The sequence below is a fragment of the Lepidochelys kempii genome, unplaced genomic scaffold (genome assembly GCF_965140285.1).
Source record: "Lepidochelys kempii isolate rLepKem1 unplaced genomic scaffold, rLepKem1.hap1 scaffold_29, whole genome shotgun sequence".
Classification (NCBI taxonomy): Eukaryota; Metazoa; Chordata; order Testudines; family Cheloniidae; genus Lepidochelys; species Lepidochelys kempii.
Window position 1 is genome coordinate 1341792 of NW_027621931.1, and position 23611 is coordinate 1365402.

At 51.7% G+C, this 23611-nt stretch overlaps 1 protein-coding gene and 1 non-coding gene across 2 annotated transcripts in view; one reads left to right on the forward strand and one right to left on the reverse strand.

Moving 5' to 3' along the window:
- LOC140904567 (uncharacterized) overlaps positions 1-23611 on the reverse strand; it is a 708751-nt gene that overhangs the window by 249058 nt on the left and 436082 nt on the right.
- TRNAM-CAU (transfer RNA methionine (anticodon CAU)) lies at positions 19093-19165 on the forward strand. Its single transcript has one exon. It is a non-coding gene; the product is annotated as a tRNA-Met (tRNA).

The window sequence follows — 23611 nt, forward strand, 5'->3', positions numbered from 1 at the left end:
GGCCTGTAACCAGGCCTGGAGAAGGGCAACAAAGGCGTGACAAGATTATGACTGTCAACAGATGGCTCAGGCAGTGGTGCTAGAAGGCGGGCTTTGGGATGTATGGCCACTGGGAGGCATTCCTGGACAGAGGACAGTTCTCTCGGGATGGACTTCATCTGAGTAGGGAAGGAAATAGACTTCTAGGATGGAGGCTGGCACAACTGATTCAGAGAGCTTTAAACTAGGAATCTGGGGGAGATGGTTGGTTGGGGGATGTCCAGGTAATCTCCATGCCGGATTTTAGCCTTGAGAGGGAAGAAAAGAAAGTAAGAAAGGATACAGCCGTGGGTAGGAGAATGGCTATAAGGAGGAAGGGCAGTGTGGATACCAGTCTAATAGGTTCTGCTGGCTGTAGAATGACCGTGCCTCATTGGGTAAAGAATGTGAGCGAGGCCAAACAGCAAAAATGAAGATGTTTGTACACCAATGCGAGGAGCCTAGGTAACAAAATGGAGGAATTAGAGGTACTGGTGCAGGAAGTGAAACCAGATATTCTAGGGATAACAGAAACAGGGTGGAATAGTCGTCATGACTGGACTACGGGTATTGAAGGGTATGTGCTGTTTAGGAAAGACCGAAATAAAGGTCAAGGTGGTGGAGTAGCATTGTCTATCAATGAGGAGGTAGAATGTAAAGAAATCAGCGATGGAATGGAGAAGACAGAGTCCATCTGGGCAAAAATGACATTGGGGAAGAAATCTACTCGAGCCTCCCCTGGGATAGTGCTTGGAGTGAGCTAGAGACCGCCGGGATCTAATGTGGATATGGATCGAGCCCTCTTTAATGTTTTTAATGAAGTAAATACTCATGGAAACTGCGTGATCATGGGAGACATTAACCTCCCAGATCTAGACTGGAGGACGAGTGCTAGTAATAATAATCGGGCTCAGATGTTCCTAGATGCTGTTAGATGGATTCCTTCATCAAGTAGTTGCTGAACCGACAAGAGGGTGTGCCATTCTAGATTTGGTTTTGGTGAGAAGTGAGGACCTCCTAGAAGAAATGGTTGTAGGGGACAAGCTTGGTTCTAGCGATCATGAGCTAATTCAGTTCAAACTGAACGGAAGGATCAACAAAAAATAAATCTGCAACTAGGGTTTTTGATTTCAAAAGGGCTGACTTTGAAAAATGAAGGAAATGAGTTAGGCAAGTGGATTGTACTGAAGAACTTCAGGGATCTAAAGGCAGAGGAGGCCTGGGATGACTTTAAATCAAAGCTGCAGAAGCTATCAGAAGCCTGCATCCCAAGAAAGGGGGGAAAATTCATAGGCAGGAGCTGTAGACCAAACTGGATGAGCAAGCATCTCGGAGAGGTGATTAAGAAAAAGGAGAAAGCATACAGGGAGTGGAAGATGGGAGGGATCAGCAAGGAAAGCTATCTTAGTGAGGTCAGAACATGAAGGGATAAAGTGAGAAGGACCTTGCAAAGAGAATTAAAACCAATTGTAAAAGGTTCTATCACCGTGTCAATAAGAACAAAACCAAGAAAAAAGAAGTGGGACCGGTAAGCACTGAGGATGGAGTGGAGGTCAAGGATAATCTAGGCATGGCCCAATATCGAAACAAATACTTTGCCTCAGTCTTTAATAAGGCTAAGGAGGATCTTAGGGATAATGGTAGCATGACAAATGGGAAGGAGGAGATGGAGGTAGATATTACCATATCTGAGGTAGAAGTGAAACTCAAACTGCTTAATGGGACTAAATCGGGGGCCCAAGATAATCTTTGTCCAAGAATATTAAAAGAACTGGCACATGAAATTGCAAGCCCATTAGCAAGAATTTTTAATGAATCTGTAAACTCAGGGGTTGTACCCTATGATTGGAGAATTGCTAACATAGGTGCTATTTTTAAGAAAGGGGGGAAAAAGTGATCTGGGTAACTACAGGCCTGTTAGTTCGACATCTGTAGTATGCAAGGTCTTGGAAAAAATTTTGAAGGAGAAAGTAGTTAAGGACATTGAGGTCAATGGTAAATGGGTCAAAATACAAGATGGTTTTACAAAAGGTAGATCATGCCAAACCAACCTGATCTCCATCTTTGAGAAAGTAACAGATTTTTTAGACAAAGGAAACGCAGTGGATCTAATTGATCTAGATTTCAGGAAGGCGTTTGATATGGTGCCACATGAGGAATTATTAGTTAAAGTGGAAAAGATGGGGATCAATATGAAAATTGAAAGATGGATAGGGAAATGGTTAACAGGGAGATTATAGCGGGAACTGCTGAAAGGTGAACTGTCAGGCTGGAGGGAGGTTACCAGTGGAGTTCCTCAGGGATCAGTCTTTGGGACCAATCTTATTTCATCTCCCTCCCTCAGCTCCGTGATGGCCTGAATTGCCCCTTCTCCCGGCAGAGCCAGAGGATTAGAAGCAGCAACATCAGACCCCTGTGTGGCTCGCAGGAATGAACACAAACACACCCTTGTAGCTGGACAGATGGTGAGTTTTACCCCTGGGATACGACAAGGCTCAAGAGAAAGGTGGTGGCCCCACATCTAAGGAATGAAACACAACACAGTCATCATCGTTACGCCCGTCCTTGCCCCTTTATACGTCTACTGTCTCGCTCCCGCCACTTTCACCCTCTGTGGGTTCAGTGAGAGCCGCACTCAGTGCTTCCGACACACACAGACTCATACACACATCTTGCAAGGAAACCTCACCACGGAGCCACATGCACCTGTTGCTTCCCTGCCCCCCTGCTCTCCAGAATCCAATCCCAAGGAAAGCTTGTCAGGCCCAGAGCTGGCAGGGCGCCCGGTGCTGGAGCATTGAAGCTACTGTGACGGCACTCAGAGGAAAGATGCGGAGAGATGCTAGTTAAGAATTGGCCGGTCAGGTTTCCAGTCCCCTCACAGGTCATTCCCTCACTCGAGCACAGGGGCACATCTCAATTCTCAGCTGGCTCAGTCGAGCTGCATCGTTCTTGTTTCCACTCAGTCAGGTTTGAGGCCTGTTTCGCACCCTGTCTTTGAGAAGACAGTCAGAAACTACTCTCTGAAACAGCCAATGCAGGAGGACGTGTTATCGCTCCTGCCCCAACTCAGACGGACAAAGAGAGAAATGTTCTCGCTTTGAGGGTGGGACTCCCTGCCCTGGGCCAAAGACGAGCACCTCTCTTTGACCTTGGTCGCTCCTTCAGCTTTTCTTTCAGCAGGGAGCCCGAGAGCTCAGGTGCTGGAGCGCTGCGTTGGTCAGTGAAGCTCGGTGAGCTCCAATGTCACTCGGCTCTTCTACCAGCAAGTCAAAACACAGGAAGGATTTCCTCATTTGACAATACTGGAGCTGTCTGAGGGTCTGTCCACACTGCACACTGAGCCTGTCTCTATGTGGCCTGGGCTTGCTGACTTGTGTTGCCAAGCCGGTGTTTGAGCATCCAGACTGCAGGGGAAACTCAGGCCTCACACTGTGTCTATCTGTCAAGGTTCCTTCCCCACTCTGAACGCTGGTTACAGATGTGGGGACCTGCATGAAAACCTCCTCAGCTTACTTTTACCAGCTTAGGTTAAAACTTCCCCAAGGTACAAACTATTTTACCTTTTGCCCTTGGACTTTCGCTGCTACCACCAAAAGTCTAACTGGGTTTTTTATTAGGAAAGAGCCGTTTGGAAACGTCTTTCCCCCAAAAATCCTCACCAAAACATCGCACCCCTCTTCCTGGGAAAGGTTTTGTGAAAATCCTTTGCATTCAGTTTCTTAAAAGAAGAATTTTAATAGAAGAAAAAGTAAAAAGAATCACCTCTGTAAAATCAGGATGGTAGATACCTTACAGGGTAATTAGATTCAAAACACCTAGAATCCCTCTAGGCAAAACCTTAAGTTACAAAAAGATACAAAAACAGGAATATCCATTCCATTCAGCACAGCTTATTTTCTCACCCATTTAAAGGAATCAGAATCTAACGCATATCTAGCTTGATTACTTACTAAGTTCTAAGACGCCATTCCTGTTCTGTCCCCGGCAAAAGCATCACACAGACAGATCCAGACCCTTTGTTTCTCCCTCCCCCCAGCTTTTGAAAGTATCTTGTCTCCTCATTGGTCATTTTGGTCAGGTGCCAGCGAGGTTCTCCTAGCTTCTTAACTCTTTACAGGTGAGAGGATTTTTCCTGTGGCCAGGAGGGATTTAAAGGTGGTTAACCTTCCCTTTCTATTTATGACTCTATCCTACCACAGGAAGTCGTCCTAAGTTACGCTGCTCCAGCTGTGTGAATAACAGAGCTGGATTTGACGTCGCTTCGGTCGACTTACTGCTGTGTCTACACTGGGCTGGGTCGACGGGAGACGCTCTTCGGTCGACTTCCCTTCCTCCTGCCGTTCCCGGCGCAGTCCCAACGGCAACCGGAGAGCGCTCTGCTGACAATTTAGTGGGTCTTCACTCGACCCCCACGACATCAACCCCCAGTGGATCCACCGCAGCAAACAGAGCCTCCCAACCGTGCTGCCCCATCCACACGGCACGACTTAGACCCAAGTGGGAAATTCAGCTCCTGTGGGGTGTGTCACCCTCATCCGCTGAAGATGCTCCCCGAGTCTCCAGGGATTCCTGCCCTAACTGCTCTCCAGCCGGTTTGTGTCCATACGCTCCCCGCGGGGAGGCTGTGAGTGGCCTGGTTACAAGCGCTGGTTGCTCAGGCCTGGCAGGGAAGGGAAGCTCCGGGCAGCATTGACAGTCTGGAGATCCCTCCGGGGAAGCACAGTCGGTGGGTGGAACAGGCGGGGAGGCAAAGCTGCGGGGTCCTGCGGACGCCCTGAAACCAGCTCACAGACCCCTGGGGGTCACGCTGCCCTACACGCTGTTGCAGTAATGTTTGTGCAAGGCGTGACGCTGAAAGAGCAGCTTGTGTCAGAGTGTATTCAGGCCAACGGATGTGTGTGTTAGTAGAGATCAAAGCGACTGTTCAATGTTCAAATGTATTGGGTGTTTAAAGCTCCTGAAAACTCGTGGAATGTTGTTTGCACTGTTTTCACGTCTCTGTGTCCTGTTACGCTGTGACAGCAAAGAGTTGCCTTGTGTGGACCCCTGTCACTAAATAACCCCTCAAAGGAGAATGAAGGTGTGTGGGATGCAAGTGAAGAAAAGGTTCATTTCCAAAGAAGGGGTGGTAAGAAGCAGGATCCCTGGGCGGGGGGCAGGAGGGTGTGGTTTGCACTGTTGTTGCCCAGGGTGGGAATGGGGAACTGGGCTCTGGCTTAAAGCGGTGTCAGGCTTCGGGGGGCTGGGTTCAGAGCTGGAGGTTCGGGTTGGGATGAGGGTTGGGCTACAGTTTTGGTTCAGGGGTTTTGAGTTGGGGGGCAGGTTATGGGGTTAGGGTTCCAGTTGGGTTCCGGGTAGGGGGTGGGGTTTAGATTTTGGGGGGAGGGTTTGGCCAGCAGCAGCATAGAAGTGCGGGTGGCAATGGGGTGCAGCCAATAGTGATAAGTCGGGGGTCTTTTAGGTCGTTTTAGTGTCAGGAGCACCCTGGGGAGGGGGGAGGGTCATGTTTACGACAGGGGGCTAAAGTGTTGGGGAAGGGGGTGGCAAGTTGACCCATCCCACTTCGCACTTCCCACACGGACACGCACAATACGGCGAACGCGCGGACGCACACACGTCACACACACACACGATGACACAAAACAGCACACAACGCGACACACAAAGTAACACTCGACACGGACACACACACAACACGACATGGAAAGCATCACACACATGACCCACAACATGTCTCACACACACACACGCTCAACACAACACGACCCACAACATGTCACACTCACACACTCAACGACACACAGCACGTTGCACGTACATCGCACACACACAACGTCGGACCCACAGTTTGTTGCATGTCGCACGTATCACGTCACGCACAGGTCGCACCACGCACATGCACACGCACAACACGTCACACGCACGCAAACTCTACATGTCACAGACACAACGCAGACAACACGACACACGACACAAAATGGCACACGACACTGAGACACACACACACGACACTGACACATTGCACATGAAACACACAGCACGTCGCACGTCACACACAAGATGTCGTACTTTACATGTCACACGCACAACACGTAGCACACAGCACGTCGAGTGTTGCTCATGCATCACACATCGCAAGTTGTAGACCCCACGTTTCATGTTATACTCACAACACATCGCACACAGCCTGCCGCACGTTGTAGACAGGACGTCACACGTCGCACACACAACACAGTGCGTGTCGCACATAAACAGCACGTCAGGCGAACACTGCACATTGCACACGCATAACACGTCTCACGCGCGCACAACACGACACACACCAACAAAACACTCAAGACAACACACACACAACCACATCTCACACACACACACGACACCACATGACACACAATATCTCACACACACAAACACGTCTCTCACACACGCCAACACACACACACAACACACGCCCACACACACACACACGACACATGATGTCACACACACGCGGACACACACAATGTCTCTCACATGCCGACATACAACGTCTCTCACACACGACACTGACACACACACATGACACACAACGTCTCACGCACACACAACACCGACACACACCACACATGACGACTGACACACACACAACACACGGCCTCTCACACACACACACACCCAACACATGACATCTCACACACGACGTCTCACACAAACACACAACGTCTCTCACAGACACCCACACACGCCCACACACACACAACATACGCCCACACCCACACACACACACTCGCCGACACCCGCTGACACACGACATCTCACACGCCCATGACACGACATACGACACGTCACACACACACAAGACGGCAGAGGACACGACACCGAAATCACACGCGACACCGACACGTCACACGACACACAAGACGGCAGAGGACACGACACCGAAATCACACCCCGGAGACGACCCCCCACGGGGGCGAGAGCGGAGCGGGGACGGTCGGGGGAACTCGGTCTCTGGGCGGCGCGTGGGGCCGGTGTGGGCGGGAGGGAAGAGGGCGGCAGGGCCGAGGGCGAGATTCCCAGCCCCCGTCGAGCGCTGTGGAGCGAGGGCTCCGGCTCGGCTCTCGCAGCGGCTCTGGCGAGGAATGGTGCCGGAGCTCTCGCCGGAGGGGAACGCGGCAGGAGGGGCCTGAGCCGCTTGGGCCTCTTTCCAAGGAGGCGGAACCAGGCCTCCGCTCTCTGCCCGCTGCAGACCCGGCTGCCAGGTCGGCGCTGCCAGTTCCTCGTCCGCACTCGCCGTCTTCTCGTGTGTTCGCCAACTCGCTCTCTCCCCTCTGCTCTCCTGGTGCCGTCTCCCTTGGTAGGACACGGGTAGGTGTGCATTCCCACAGGTGAGGTCTCGGGAGCCATGGAGACGTCGGAGCGGACGAAAATCATGCAGGGCAGTAGAAAGGCTGCAGAAAGTACCTGAAGAGACAAAGGGAATGAGAAGGGGGAAGTCCAGACTAAGACAGGAGTCTAGTCTGTAAAGAGAAACAACGGGAAGTCTAAGCTACAGAAACTCTTCAAGTTGCCAAAAGACCTTTAGGATGGGAAATGACTTCTTGAATCCAGTCTCTTTAAGATCTTAGGCTTAGTATGTGTGTGTATTTGTATTTGCTTAGTAATCTGCCTTCTTCTGTTTGCTATCCCTTATAATCACTGAAAATCTGCCTTTTCTAGTGAAACTATTTGTTGTTTATTATTATTATTAAACTCAGTTTGTGCAATGGGTGCTCCGGGAGGAAATGATTTGTGTGTTACTCCAAGGGGCCGCCCGGTGTCACTCTTGCTCCATGAGGGAAATGATTTGTGCTATACCTGGTTTAGCCACCCACTGTCACTGTTGGGCCAGGAGGGAAATGATTTGTGCAATACCTGAATTGGCCACACAGTGTCCCCATTGCTCCGTGAGGAAATGCTTTCTGCATTACTCCAAGTGGCCACCCGGTGTCACTGTTGGTCCAGGAGGGAAATGGTTTGTGCATGATCTGAATTGGCCACACACATCACTGTTGCTCTGGGGGGGGGATTGTTTGTGTGTTACTCCTGAGTGGCCACGTTGTGTCACTGTTTCTCCATGAGGGGAATGCTTTGTGCCTAACCCTGTGTGGCCACCCAAGACAACACACACAACAAACACAAAACATCACACACACAAAACACGACAGACGACACTCACACACACACACACAACGCGACACCGACACACACAGAGAGAACACGTCACACATACAGAAACACGTCTCTCACACACACACAACACAGGACACCGACACACACAAACAACATGACACACAAATAAAATGACACACAAAACAGCACACAACACGACACACAAAAATCACACACAATACACTACACCGACACATACACACACACACACACACGAGACGAGGCACAAAACGGCAGACATGACACAGAAATCACACATGACACAGACACCCACACACAATACGACACACAACACCTCACATGACACACAAAACGGCACATGTGACACACACACACAACACGATGCACAAAACATAGCTCACAAAATATCACACACCCACACATGACACACACACAGACAACATGACACACGACACACAAAACGGCACACAACACGAGACACAAAAATCTCACACAACACGACACCGACACACACAACATGCACACAAAACGGCACACAACACAGCACACACCGTCACACGCACACAACACAGCATACAACATGGCACACACACACTCAACATGGACCACAACACGCACACATAAACACATCTCACACACACAAAACGACACACAAGTCACACACACAACACGTCACACGACACATGCAACACGACACACACAACACGGCACACAGCAGAAGGTTTCATCGAGGAGGAGGATGTCCCGGGGTCCCCGGGCGATGCTCTGGGACTGCTCCCCAGGAAGCCAGGCAGGACTCTGGGGGAGTCTCCTCTCGGGGAGCAGCCTGTCTGCAGGACACACAGCTCCCCCGGCTCCACCTTCCTGGCTCTGACCTCGGAGCCTTCAGCCTCCTCTGCCCCTCCCTGCGCTTCCCACAGCCAGTCCGCCCAGGCGGGGTCCTGGGGGGGGCAGAGGGTCCTGCCCCACAACTCCGCAGTCAGACGGGACTCTCAGCCAGCCAGGAAAACAGAGGTTTATTAGACGACAGGGACATGGTCTAACACAGAGCTTGTAGGTGCAGAGAACAGGACCCCTCAGCCGGGTCCATTTTGGGGGGGGGCAGTGAGCCAGACAACCCCGTCTGCCCTTCACTCCATGTCTCCAGCCAGCCCCCAACTGAAACTCCCCCCAGCCCCTCCTCCTCTGGGCTTTGTCCCTGTCCCCGGCCAGGAGGGCACCCGATTCCTTTGTTCTCCAACCCTTTAGCTCTCACCTCGCAGGGGGGAAGGGCCCAGGGCATCAGGTGCCAGGAAAGAGGGTGTCGGCCATTCTCTGTGTCCAGACCCCTGCACACACCTGCCCTCCAGAGCTCTGCAACGATCATACACCCTTACCCCACCCCCTAGATCCTTAAGAACTGCATACGGGAAACTGAGGCACCCCCACACGATTCAGAGGAAACATGAAGTCCTGCTTCATCACAGATGACTCCAGGAGGTGAGTTGCTTGCTATCCTACCATGTTTTTCTCTGTCTCTCCTCTAGTACGTTGGCCATCACACACACTCTGTCTCTGTCTCCGTCTCCTCTCCTCTCCTCTCTTGGTGCCAACAATGACCAGGCCCCGGGTGCCTGGGCCCCAGTGCCCCGCCTGTGCTCCATCTCTTCCTGTATCTGCCTCGCCCCTTCTCCCAGCCCACACTGCCCACCGCTGCCTGGATGATTTCCCCCTCTCCTCCACTGCACCCCCCTCTGTGGGGTCCCTGCCACTCACCGTCTGCCTCCTCTCCTCCACCCCCTCCCCCGCTTCCCCACGGGTCACTCTGGGGGCCGGTTTTCTTCACCATCTTCGTGCATGATCTGGAGGATGGGATGGATTGCACCCTCAGCAAGTTCGCAGATGACACTAAGCTGGGGGGAGAGGGAGATACGCTGGAGGGTTGGGATAGGGTTCAGAGTGACCCAGACCAATTAGAGGATTGGGCCAAAAGAAATCTGATGAGGTTCAGCAAGGACAAGTGCTGAGCCCTGCACTGAGGAGAGAAGAGTCCCATGCAGTGCCCCAAGTGTGCCATGTCCCTGCCCCGAACCGACCCTCCCGGAGCATCCTCAATTCCATGAAACAGCTGTTCTGGGGTGGGCAGGAAGTGCTGGGAGGGAGAGTGGGGAGTTGCTCAGTGCGGGTGTGTCTCTCTGGGTGGGGTCTGTGTGTGTTTATGCACAAGCTGATTGTGATGTCACGGAGGCCAACAGCAAAGAGTGTTGGGCGTCAGCATTCTTGCCCTGCCGTCAGTCTGCCAACTGGCTTGGTTGACAACGGCTGGTGACCCAAGGAGCTGCTGAGAGACGCGGACCATCCCTCTGTCAGCAACTTCTTGAATCAGCTATTTCCACAGGTGTTTGAGGAACAAAAGGATGAGTTTTTACAGAAGGTAATTCCCAGATTCTTTCCCTGCTCATTAGATCGCACACGACAGGTCGGTGCCTCCTTCTCCTGGGGACGGGTGGGGGTGGGGGTGGCAACAGGCAGGTCTCAGCGTTCCCTTTTGATTTGAAAGTGGCCGTCTCTCAGGTCTCCTCCTGCTTCAGCCGGTCAGGTTCTTTGGAGGCAGATTTAGATGATTTTATCTTTCAGCAGACTAGTCGGGGGGAATTTCCAGGGATAGAACCAAAAGGGAAGATAACAAAACTCGTGTAGAATTTAGATTGAGATCTCCATCAATAGTCTTTCCCTTGGAGTTGCCCCTAATGCACTCCTTGCCTTCAAGTTGGGAATAGAAACCCTTTGTCTCCTGTCATGACTGCCAAAGAAATGTGTAAATGAGGATATTCTATGATTTACACCCATCAGGGGACACTGTCTTTTTGAGGCGGGTGCAGCTGGCTTGGGATGGTGCTGATGATGGATAGAAAACAGGCTGGAGTCAATGACAGATGGGACCACAGAAGGGGAAGGGGAAGGGCATCTCCATAGAAGGTCCTGGGTGCTCAGATACCCCAGTTCTAGGTACCCTGGCCTGTCCCAGAGAGAAAAGACAAAGAGGGGCCCAGCCCCCCGACAGTCATCCCATGGACAAGAATCTGGTTGGGAGTGGGCTGAAGGTTCCCGCTGGACAAAGGGGAGCTGAAGTCCCCCAGCGTCCTGGAATTTAAGCAATGCAAGCTTCAAACCCTTCACGGGTGGGGCCTGAGGGGCACCCGCAGAAGGTTGGGCTGGACAGGGGCGGCAGGTTTCTACAATTTTTGGTGGTTTCCAGAATGGGACCAAGTCCTGCCTCCCCGTCCACCTCCCCCCACATCTGCCTAAGGCTCTGGGAGTTTGGGTATGGGAGGGAGAGGGAAAGGGGTTGGGCTCTGGGAGGGAGTTTGGGTGTGGGCTGTGGGTTGCGGCAGGGTGTTGGGGTGCAGGAGGGAATGAAGGGTGCGGGGTCTGGGCTGGGGCAGGGGGTTGGGGTGCAGGAGCAGGTGTGGGGGCAGGCTCTGGGAGTGAATTGGATGTGTGGTGTGGGCTCTGGGCTGGGGCAGGGGGTTAGGGTGTGGGAGGGGGTGAGGGGTACAGGCTCTGGGAGGCAGTTTGGGTGCAGGTGTGGGGTCTTGGCTGGGGCAGGGCATTGGGTGCAGGAATGGGTGGGGTGGCCAGGTTCTGGGAGGGAGTTCAGGTGTGGGCTCTGGGCTGGGGGAGGGGGTTGGGGTGCAGGAGAGGGTGCAGGTCGGGCTCTGGGAGGGAGTTGGGTGCAGGGGGTGGGCTCTGGACTGGGGAAGAGGGTTGGGGTGCGAGAGCAGGTGTCGGGGGAGGCCTGTGGGAGGAACTTTGGGTGCGGGATCTGGGTTGGGGTTGGGGGTTGGGGTGCAGGAGGGGGTGCGGGCGCAGGCTCTGGGAGGGAGTTTGGGTGTGGGGTGTGGGCTCTGGGCTAGGGCATGGGGGTAGGGTGGAGAAGGGAGTGCAGGGGGTGGACTCTGGGAGGGAGTTTGGGTGCAGGGGGTTGGGGTCTGGGCTGGGGCTTGGGGTGCGGGAGAGAATGAGGGTGCAGCTCTTACCTCAGGGATCTCCCAAAAGCGACCCACACCCCCCTCTGGCAGCAGCTCCTAGGTGGGGGGTCTCTGCCCATCGCTGCCCACGGACACCACCCCAGCAGCTCCCATTGCCACAGATGGCAGAGTCGGCCCTCGGGGCAGGGGCAGCATGTGGAGATCCCCCCATCCCCGGGGCTGCAGGGACGCGCCAGCCGCTTCCGAGACTGGCAGGCCACACGGAGTGTAAGCAGTGTCAGGGTGAGCCTCACCCTGACATCTGGTGGTGAGGTCTGGCAAGTTGTGGAAAAGAACTTCAGGGGCTGATCTCATTTGCATAGGCACACCCACCCCCCCTAGAACGAGGCCATAGCTGCCCAAATGCTCACTTTGGCTGCTGTGGGATCCCCAGTATCTCTGTTATTGGGGCAGGAAGAATAAATTGTTATTACCCTCATTATGGGAACTGTGCTGGGAACTGTACTTGGCCTTTTGTTATGATGGAGGGACTCACCATCAACTAAGTAGCACTCGCTAGGCAAGGGTCATGGGTTCCAAAATGCTGTGAATTGAGAGAGGTTGGGGGTAAGTATTAATACTTGGTGCCATGGGTCCCTTGGTGAGGGCCTTACATGCTAATTGCTCTTCCTTTTCTCTCCACTGTGGAATCTCAGAGCTAATTTTGATTTCGTTAGGACTCTAGTTACAGGCTGCTAAGCTCATTTTGGGCTAATGGTGTCCCAGCACTGAGGCTCCCCTACTACAGGCTGACTTCACCAAAGAGCTGAACTGAGTAAGAGCCGAAATCACTGAGCGTTGTGTTAAGTAGTGGGGGAGCCTGAAGATCTATTGTGGAGAAGTTTGCGGGACGGCTGGAGTGCCTCGTGGACAGGCTGGTGGAGCAGTTCATGGGACGGCTGGTGGAATGGAGGCCTATGGAGCTGTGGGGCGGTCAGCTTCAGATCATGTAAGGTGCCTTTTACCCCCGCCCCCATCTCCACCCAGGTTGGGAGGTAAAGCTCTGCAGATAAACTTTTGAACCTTGGGGCTGCCCTGACCAGGGACAGAGACTTTTGGGTCATTGGACTTTTGGGACGTTGGGTGATTTGGGGTTGCTGGACTCAAGAACCAAAGGGAAAGGGCATGCCCCAATTTACTTGGGGTGGGTTTTTTTTTTTTGCTCGTGGGTTGTGTTATGAATCCTGTTAGTGCTGTTTCCCCAACATAATGCCACATTGTTTCTCTCTGTTATTAAAAGGCTTTTTGCTACACTCAGACTAGGTGCTTGCGAGAGGGGAAGGATTGCCTCTGGGAGGTGCCCAGCGGGGGTGGTACATATTTGTCCCAGGTCACTGGGTGGGGTCTCAAGCAGGTTTGCATTGTGTTATTGGAATGGATCCCCTAGATACTGAAGCTGGCCCTTGTTGCTGCCAACTCTGACGGGCAGAAGGGTTACACGGAGCGAGGGTGGGCAGGAAGCCGCCTTAGCCCCCTTGTGCTGCCGGTGATGGTTCCCAGGCCCTTTTAAATTGCCCGGGGGCAGCAGGCGGGGCTGGGGGAGACACCGGGCCCCGGACTTTGGTGGAGCCAGGCCCCCGTGCTCTTATGTTGCTGGAGCATGGGCACCAGGGGCCCAGATGAGGCGCCTCCCCTGCGGCTGGAGGAGCATGGGTGCTAATCCACGTTTTGGCGGGTTGGTTTTTGGAAGGTTAAATGAAGGCAGCCTCTGCTCTGGGCTCACCCAGTTTCAGGGCCTGACGCTGCTTTGCACAACGATGAATCTCGGAACAGGCCAGCAATGAAATGACGGCAGAACCTGAGGAACGAAAAGCCTCTGGGTTCGTCTGTGGGCCTTGACGCCGAACGGGAGCCGTAATTTGACTCGCTTTGTGGCTGCGGCCGGTAAAATGTCAGGACGAAGTCATCCCAGTGATTGTGACACTGGGTTTGAGGCGGCTTTGGTCTTATTAAAATGTAACTAGCATGGAACACTTGTGTTTTTAAAGGTGGCTTCCCCAAGCAATCCCAAGTTGTTCTTCCCAGAGCTGGGTGATGGTGGGCAGCAGGGGATCTCCCCAGTCTGTGGGGGAATCTCTCTGGGCCCCACTGTTAGTTCTCCAGCCTTTCTCCCCCTAACCACGTACACCCCTCCCCTCTCCATTATCAATGCTTTACAGCGACCCCTCCCTCCCCTTATGGGATACAGCCTCTCGGTGACCGAGACTGACTGGGGCTCCCCTCTGCATGGCCCCAATGGGGAAGGAAAGGGACTGACAGGGGAGAGGAAGGAGACAGGCCGAAGGAGTCAAATGGGGCTAGACGAGAATAGAGGAGATTTTCTTCCTATTAAAATGGACTGGAGTCTCATTGCTGGAAAGCCACACCTTGAGTGAGGTTTGAACCGGCAGCCTTTCAATTGCCAGGCAAAGGTGCGAACCACAGAGACCGATCACGGCTGACTTCCCAACGCTGTCCAAGGAGCCCCTGCAGGGGTGCAAGTGGTTAGTGCAAAGGGCAATATTGCTGGGGTTGTGAGTTCAAGCTTTCCCTGCAGCCCTGGTTTCTATTACCCCATGGAGCTTCCCCAGCTTGCTTGTCCTAATTCACATGGAAAGTGCCATGAGAGGAAGGTCAGGGTTGCTCAGGGGCAGGGAGAATTGATTTCTTTGCTGCTGAGAAAGCTGCCAGGACAGGTCTGTGGGCACTAGAGCTCCCCGCTTCTTCCAGCACATGCCAGGCTCTGTCACTCCTGGAGGAGGGTCATAGAATCATAGAAGATCAGGGTTGGAAGGGTCCTCAGGAGGTATCTAGTCCTACCCCCTGCCCAGAGCAGGACCAACCCCAACTAAATCATCCCAGCCAGGGCTTTGTCAAGCCTGACCTTAGAAACTTCTAAGAAAGGGGATTCCACCACTTCCCTAGGTAATGCATTCCAGTGTTTCACCACCCTCCTAGTGAAAAAGTTTTTCCTAATATCCAACCTAAATCTCCCCCACTGCAACTTGAGACCATTACTCCTTGTCCTGTCATCTGCTATCACTGAGAATAGTCTAGATCCATCCTCTTTGGATCCACCTTTCAGGTAGTTGAAAGCAGCTATCAAATCCCCCTTCATTCTTCTCTTCCATAGACTAAACAATCCCAGTTCCCTCAGCCTCTCCTCATAACTCATGTGTTCCAGTCCCCTAATCATTTTTGTTGCCCTTCGCTGTACTCTCTCCAATTTTTCCACATCCTTCTTGTAGTGTGGGGCCCAAAACTGGACACAGTACTCCAGATGAGGCCTCACCAATGTCGAATAGAGGGGAACGATCACGTCCCTTGATCTAGTGGCAATGCCCCTACTTATACACCCCAAAATGCCATTGGCCTTCTTGGCAACAAGGGCACACTGCTGACTGATATACAGCTTCTCGTCCACTGTCACCCCTAGGTCCTTTTCTGCAGAACTGCTGCCAAGCCATTCGGTCCCTAGTCTGTAGCAGTGCATGGGATTCTTCCATCCTACGTGCAGGACTCTGCACTTGTCCTTGTTGAACCTCCTCAGATTTCTTTTGGCTCTATCCTCCAATTTGTCTAGGGCCCTCTGTATCCTATCCCTACCCTCCAGCGTATCTACCACTCCTCCCAGTTTAGTGTCATCCACAAATTTGCTGAGAGTGCAATCTACACCATCCTCCAGATCATTAATGAAGATATTGAACAAAACCAGCCCCAGGACCGACCCTTGGGGCACTCCGCTAGATACCGGCTGCCAACTAGACATGGAGCCATTGATCACTACCCGTTGAGCCCGACAATCTAGCCAGCTTTCTATCCACCTTATAGTGCATTCATCCAGACCATACTTCTTTAACTTGCTGGCAAGAATACTGTGGGAGACCGTGTCAAAAGCTTTGCTAAAGTCAAGGAACAACATGTCCACTGCTTTCCCCTCACCCACAGAGCCAGTTATCTCATCATAGAAGGCAATTAGATTAGTCAGGCATGACTTGCCCTTGGTGAATCCATGCTGACTGTTCCTGATCACTTTCCTCTCCTCTAAGTGCTTCAGAATTGATTCCTTGAGGACATGCTCCATGATTTTTCCAAGGACTGAGGTGAGGCTGACTGGCCTGTAGTTCCCAGGATCCTCCTTCTTCCCTTTTTGAAAGATGGGCACTACATTAGCCTTTTTCCAGTCTTCCGGGACTTCCCCCGATCGCCATGAGTTTTCAAAGATAATAGCCAATGGCTCTGCAATCACATCCGCCAATTCCTTTAGCACTCTTGGATGCAGCTCATCTGGCCCCATGGACTTGTGCACGTCCAGTTTTTCTAAATAGTCCCGAACCACTTCTTTCTTCACAGAGGGCTTGCCACCTCCTCCGAATGCTGTGCTGCCCAGTGCAGCCGTCTGGGAGCTGACCTTGTTCGTGAAGACAGAGGCAAAAAAAGCATTGAGTATGTTAGCTTTTTCCACATCCTCTGTCACTAGGTTGCCTCTCTCATTTAGTAATGGGCCCACAGTTTCCTTGGCTTTCTTCGTATTGCCAAAATACCTGAAGAATCCCTTCTTGTTACTCTTAACTTCGCTCGCTAGCTGCAACTCGAGGTGTGATTTGGCCTTCCTGATTTCACTTCTGTATGCCTGAGCAATATTTATATACTCATCCGTGGTCATTTGTCCAATCTTCCACTTCTTGTAAGCCTCTTTTTTGTGTTTAAGATCAGCAAGGATTTCTCTGTTAAGCCAAGCTGGTCGCCTACCATATTTACTATTCTTTCTACACATCGGGATGGTTTGTCTCTGTAACCTCAATAAGGATTCTTTAAAATACAGCCAGCTCTCCTGGACTCCTTTCCCCCTCATGTTATTCTCCCAGGGGATCTTTCCCATCAGTTCCCTGAGGGAGTCAAAGTCTGCTTTTCTGAAGTTCAGAGTCTGTATTCTGCTGCTTTCCTTTCCTCCTTGTGTCAGGATCCTGAACTCGACCATTTCATGGTCACTGCCTCCCAGGTTCCCATCCACTTTTGCTTCCCCTACTAATTCTTCCCGGTTTGTGAGCAGCAGGTCAAGAAGAGCTCTGCCCCTAGTCGGTTCCTCCAGCACTTGCACCAGGAAATTGTCCCCTACAGTTTCCAAAAACTTCCTGCATTGTCTGTGCACTGCTGTATTGCTCTCCCAGCAGATATCAGGATGATTGAAGTCGCCCATGAGAACCAGGGCGTGCCATCTTGTAGCTTCTGCGAGTTGCCGGAAGAAAGCCTCATCCACCTCATCCCCCTGGTCTGGTGGTCTGTAGGAGACTCCCACCACGACACCACTCTTGTTGCTCAGGCTTCTAAACTTAATCCAGAGACTCTCAGGATTTTCTACAGTTTCATTCTTGAGCTCTGAGCAGTCATACTGCTCCCCTACATACAGTGCAACTACCCCACCTTTTCTGGCCTCCCTGTCCTTCCTGAACAGTTTATATGCATCCATGACAGCACTCCAGTCATGAGAGTTATCCCACCAAGTCTCCGTTATTCCAATCACATCATAATTCCCTGACTTGGCCAGGATCTCCAGTTCTCCCTGCTTGTGTCCCAGGCTTTGTGCATTTGTATATAGGCACTTGAGATAACCCGCTGATCGCCCCTTGTTCTCAGTATGAGGCAGGCGTCCTCCCCTCTCACACGCTCCAGCTCGTGCTTCCTCCCGGTATCCCGCTTCCCCACTTACCTCAGGGCTTTGGTCTCCTTTCCCTGGTGAACCTAGTTTAAAGCCCTCCTCACTAGGTTAGCCAGCCTGCTCACGAAGATGCTCTTCCCTCTCTTCGTTAAGTGGAGCCCATCTCTGCCTAGCATTCCTCCTACTTGGAACACCATCCCATGGTTGAAGAATCCAAAGCCTTCTCTCCGACACCACCTGTGTAGCCATTCCTTGACTTCCACGATTTGACGGTCTCTACTCAGGCCTTTTCCTTCCACGGGGAGGATGGACAAGAACACCACTTGCACCTCAAACTCCTTTATCCTTCTTCCCAGAGCCACGTAGTCTGCAGTGATCCGCTCAAGGTAATTCTTGACAGTATCATTGGTGCCCACGTGGAAAAGCAGGAAGGGGTAGCGATCAGAGGGCTTGATGAGTCTCGGCAGTCTCTCCGTCACATCGCGTATCTTAGCCCCCGGCAAGCAGCAGACTTCTCTGTTTTTCCCGGTCAGGGTGGCAGATAGATGACTCAGTCCTCCTGAGGAGAGCGTCCCCGACCACCACCACCCACCTCCTTCTCTTGGGAGTGGTGGTCGTGGAACCCCCAACCCTAGGACAGTGCATCTCATGCCTTTCAACTGGTGGAGTCTCCTTCTGCTCCCTTCCCCCAGACGTATCATCTGGGTCACTCCCCGCAATGGTACCTGTGGAGAGAACATGAAAATGGTTACTTACCTGTGTCCGCTTTGCTGGCCCATGGACTTTCCCCCTTCTTCTTCTGGAGGTCACATGTTGCCAGATTTCTTCACAGTCCTCCTGTCCCTGCTGCGCAGCCTGCTCTGAATCTTCAGAACCTTGTGCCCATAGAAGCATATCCTGACGTCTGTCCAGGAAATCTTCAGTTTCTCTTATGCAACGCAAGGTCGATACCTGTTGCTCCAGACCTTGAACCTTCTCTTCCAATATGGAGACCAGCTTGCACTTCGTACAAAGTCGCTTCTGTTCTCTGGAAGAAAGACAAAGATGGCACATCCAGTGCAGGTCACAACAGTTGAACACTCCCCATCCATATTACCTTCCTACTATGAGCTTCCTCCGGAGATGCAGTAATTCCTCAGAGAAGTCGTTAGGGTTTAATTCTCAGTGGGCTCACTCCAGGTGAACTCCCAGGCAAAGTCCTGCTGTTTGCTGCTCAGCTGGTTCCCCGCTGCTCAGCTGGTTCTATAAGCACCGAGCCTAAAGCTCTTCCAAGCCTTCTTAGCGCAGCGGGCAGTGCATCAGTCTCATAATCTGAAGGTCCTGAGTTCAAGCCTCAGAGAAGGCAACTCTTCTTGCTCCCTGCTTTAGATTTTCTAACGTAAATCAGAGAAAAAAAGGCTAGAGCTGAGTGGTTTCTAGACACCCTCCCATCCATCTAACACACACACACAAGACTTTTCTAACGGTACATGTACAGTATGAAATTAGTTCAAAATTATTCGATTTGAAATTTTGGGAGCTATTTTAGACATTCAGGCTTCGGTGTCCCCACTAAAGCATGTGAATTCGGCAGAGTGCGTCCACAGTACCGAGGCTAGCATCGAACGGCGGAGCGGGTGCACCGTGGGTCGCTATCCCACAGTTCCCGCCGCCCACTGGAATTCTGGGTTACGCTCCCAGTGCACGATGGGGCAAAAACATTCTTGCGGGTGTTTCTGGTGCATGTCATAAGGAAGCTCTGGCAGACAATCGTTTCACGCCTTTTTGGCATGCAGACGCCGTACTGCTTTCAGCAGACGGTGCACCGCTTGCTCTCCTGCAACTATGAATCCGCCTCTCATTTCCTCTCCCCTTCTCTACTATCTGCTCTTTCTCTTCCTCATCGAACTCTTCTGCCTCCAACTCTGCTCTCCCGCTGGTGCCACGCTTCCGAGCTTCTCCGGGTTGTCTGTCCTGGGCTCCTGCCTCCGTGAAAGCCACAGAAGACAACCATTTCCCGCCTTTGTTCGGCTACCACGAACCAAACAGCACCTCTTCCCCTGCCGCTCTGCTCTCCTACATTTCGCGCCCGTTTTCCAGGATTACCCGTGCAGGTGCCATGGAGCCCGCTCAGATCTCCGCTGAAGTTTTGAGCACTGTAAATACCTCGCGCATTATCCAGCAGTATGTGCAGTCCCTGCAAAACGGGGCGAGGAAACGACGACCGTGCGATTACTATACTAATGAGGACATGGACAAAGATGGCACGGCGTGTGGCAATTTGTAGATCATGGTGGCGCTGGGCCAGGTTCATGCCGTGGCACGCCGATTCTGGGCCCAGGAAACAAGCGCAGACTGCTGGGGCCTCATCGCGTTGCTGGTGTGGGATGATTCCCAGTGGCTGAGAAACTTTTGTATGCGTAAGGGCCACTTTCATGGAGCTTTGCGACTTGCTGTCTCCTGCCCTGAAGTGCAAAGACACCAAAATGAGAGCCGCCCTCACAGTTCAGAAGTGAGTGGCCATAGCCCTGCGGAAGCTTGCAACGCCCGACATCTAGCGGTCAGTCGGGAATAAGTTTAGAGTGGGCAAATCTTCTGTGGGGCCTGCTGTGATCCAAATAGCCAACACAATCATTGATCAGCTGCTATCAAGGGTCGTGACTTTGGGAAATGTGCAGACCAGTGTGGATGGCTTTAATGCGCTGGGGTTCCCTGACTGCGGCGGGGCGATAGACATAACGCATATCCCTCTCTTGGCCCTGGAACAGCGGGGCGGCCACTACATAAACCGCAAGGGGTACTCTTCCATGGTGCTGCAAGCCCTGGTGGATCACAAGGGACGTGGCAAAAGGGATGCACAAACAATCCAGTTGGGCCATTGCCCACAAGCTCACCCCAAGCAGCTTGGACTCCTGATGACTGTGATGCTGAGGTTCCTTAGACCCCTGTTCATATTTCAGACCCCAGCCGGTGCACCATCCCTGCCCAACCACTCACCATCTGCCCCAGGAGAACCAGCTGGTGGGCTGCATCCACAGGCAGGTAGTTTATGCCGCTCCCCTCAGAGCAGCAGCCACAGCTGTGCAGCTAATCCCCACATCTGGTTGCCGGGGATCCAGCTGGATTGTTTGGGCATCCCTTTCAAGACTTGCCCTCAACAACCTGGCAGCCCCCAGCTTTCTCATTGCTCTGTGGTTGTTTGCTCTGTGAAAGGGGCCTCTAGGAATTGGTATTTCCAGAGGCATTAAAGAATCATAAAGGAGAAGGAAAAGTTAATGCCTTAGAAAAGTCTGTGTGTCTGTACTAGATGGATGGGTGGGTGTCTAGAAACCACTCTGCTCTCGTCTTTTTTTCTCTGATTTCCAGTGGTAATCAAGGTCGGCCATTGCCAGCAGTTGACAAGAACATGTGAGAGCAGTGGGGGCGGGAAATAAACATGGGGAAATAGTTTTACTTTGTGTAATGACCCATCCACTCCCAGTCTTTATTCAAGCCTAAGTTAACTGTATCCAGTTTGCAAATTAATTCCAATGATCACTACAAAAGGTTCCCCCCACCCCACCCGGCTCTCCTCCTGGTAATAGCTCACCTTACCTGATCACTCTCGTTACAGTGTGTCGGGTAACCCCCATTGTTTCATGTTCTCTGTGTATAGGAGTCTCCCCACTGTATTTTCCACTGCATGCATCTGATGTAGCTCACGAAAGATTATGCTCCAATAAATTTGTTCGTCTCTAAGGTGCCACAAGTCCTCCTGTTCTTACTCATGGTGTTGTATCCCCATAGTGTGGCCGTTTGGTGTCAGTCCTTTTAAATAAACAATGAGTTTTTTTCATAGAAACCATATTTTCCTCATACAGACACAGGAGTAGATTAATCTACAAAGGGAAGGTGATTCCAAGGCAGTTCCGGAGGGAGAAGGGAACGTTTTCAGCATCACTAAATTATCGTGTTGTACCTCACACACACACAGAGTGACAATACACTCAATTAACTGAGCTCCCAACACACTGCACAGGAATGAAATAAACAACTTTATGTTCAAGGAGTTCGGTGCATGTAAATAATACTAAAAATATGTTTTGGGCAACGCATGGAAAAGTCATTGTGTTGTACAACCCACTTGATATAGTTAACACACCACATAATATTTAATGAAATTAAGAACGATGTGCTTATAAATTAACATGTTGTGCCATTTACACACGCACAAGACCTAGAAAAAACTGAATTATTTGAGCTTCCAACATTTCCACTTTCTCACAGCATGTTAGACCCCCTGCTTTAAATGAAATATGTCTAAAGGCCAGATGTATGAAAGAATTGTCTCGTTCTGTATTTCTTAGCTTTTATCTCAAAAGGTAATAGCCTCATAATCTCCCCCAAACACCCTGGGACCTCTGCAAATTATTAAAATGCCCCTGTTCTCAGCAAGGCCACGACAGTGACCCACAGCTAGAGTGTCTAGGCCAAGCGTTCTGAAGGAGGCAAGTCAAAGATTTTCTCTCTGCTTCCCTTGGCAAGGTCTGAGTGGGAAAACAAAATCCCCCACATGGAAAGTTTTCTGCTGAGAAACCAATACTAGTCTGTTTGGGGACTTTGATTTGAATGGATTATTATTCTTCTCTTCTGATCTCTGAATTATTTCAGTTCAGTCTTTGTCCTCCCGATGTGTTTCCAGGTGTTGAATTGCGGGGGAGAGAGGCCAAGTCATGACGTCTCTTCCCCTCTTTCATAATTTCTTCCAACTTGTTCGGAAGTTCCTCTGCCTTGATGTGAGTCAAGCAGTGTCCATTGTCTCTGGGCTGTCTCGGAGGAGTCCGCATTGTACACGGTTCCTGGGAGAGTCCTTGGGAGCGTGGATACCTTCACTGGGCCAGCAGCGAGTCTGGCTCCTCCAGCGTCACACCGGAAAGGCTGGCGGTGGCCATTTCCCAGCCTCATCACATATTTCAGTGACGCACCCAGAGCAAAACTCCACCACTTCCCAGACAAGCCTAGCACACACCATCCACCCAGGTATTAGCCTTCAACAGATCACGACTTTTACAATGATAGCTCACCAGGCCGACTTTGTACAAACCATCCCTTAATTGTATGAGAGTGGTGACTATGGGGCTTCCAGGGTGCTGCTTTGAGCACAGCCTGCCACCCCTGGGCTGACACTGCAATGGAGACGTCCCCGTAGAGTCTCTCTCTCCCGGGATAAAGATGGCAGCAGGGCTGGCCTGGGTCACCTGATGTGGGCTTCTGGAGCTCAAGCTGTGGGGCTGAAAAGTGGGGTGCAGATACTGGTGTTCCTGCTGAAGCCTGGGTTTGGAAACCCTCACCCCTCATGGGACCTCAGAGATTGAGCTCAAGCCCATCTGTCTCCATTGTCATTTTATAGCCCTGCAGCTGCAGCCCCAGAAGCCTGAGTCAGCTGCCCCGGGCTCTGAGACAGGTGCCCTGGGTGTTTTAATCGCTGTGGAGACATAACGTTGGGATATGTCTACAGTGCAATGAATCACCCATGGCTGGCTGGTGTCACATTAATCAGGGTCTTGTGGCTTGGGCTGAAAAGTTGCAGTGTACAAATACAAAGAAACAAGAGCAAAAACCGGTTGCCTTTATAGCTAGATAGCTATAGATACATGGCAAATAGCAACAAGAATCAGCGTAGAGCTGGATCTAAAAAAATGAAAGATTAATCTTTGCTCTACAAATAATAACGACTGATAAATGGTAATATAAAAAAGGACCTGGAATTCCTTCATAATTTGACGGTTCTTGGAAGTTCCAGGCATATTGGCTAGAATTTTCGAGACACAGA